Here is a 795-nt window from a genome sequence, read left to right as displayed (position 1 = left end):
GGGCAACCCTATACATCTGACCTCACTCCTCCTTGTACAGAGAAGGATCCTAAGGCCCAGAGCAGGGGTGACCTGCCTAGGGACACACAGCTAGTCCAGGACTCAGGTCTCCTGATTCTGTCCTGGGCCCTTCTCTGTACCGGCTACCTTTTCTGGCACCTCGAGGCTGTTAGGAGGTGTCCCCTTGTTAGTTCAAAGTGGAAGAGAGCAGATGCAGGACAGAGGGGTCAGAGGGCACAGCAGTGTCTCACTTGGCCCACAGGTCAGAGGCAACCCATGAGGGACTTGGCTGGGGCCTCCCTCCACCCGCATGGGGAGCATGCTAATAGGCCTCCTCCTGTCACTGCCTCCTCGTTTCTTGGATGGGATAAACTGTTTGGCCTTTGGACAAGATTATTTTTGCACGAAACAGGATTGTTATCACATAATTGAAAATAATTATCCAATGCAAATTGAGTTCAATTTGTCTAGTTGGAAATAAAGAAGTGAATATTTTGGGCAGTTTCACTGCTGCAAAGCAAGTATTTTAAGTAAATGAAAGTAATGAGAATAGATTTCTGTCTCTGCAGGAAGCCCTGGGAAATCAGCAGGGTCTTTCTTGAGTGGTCCCCATGGCTGGGAAGTGTGGTTCGACCCCTTGTCCAAATCAGGGCTTGTCCTAATGGGTCTGTAATGGAGGGGATGTTCTGACAGAGCCAGAGGCCATGGGAGCACTGAGTATGGCAGGGATGCGCGCAATCCGGCTTGTGGTTCAGCTCCCTAGGGGTTTATCCTGACAAAAACAGGCTCTGGTCT

The sequence above is a fragment of the Leopardus geoffroyi genome, chromosome D4 (genome assembly GCF_018350155.1).
Source record: "Leopardus geoffroyi isolate Oge1 chromosome D4, O.geoffroyi_Oge1_pat1.0, whole genome shotgun sequence".
Lineage (NCBI taxonomy): Eukaryota > Metazoa > Chordata > Mammalia > Carnivora > Felidae > Leopardus > Leopardus geoffroyi.
This window is presented reverse-complemented; position numbering follows the sequence as displayed.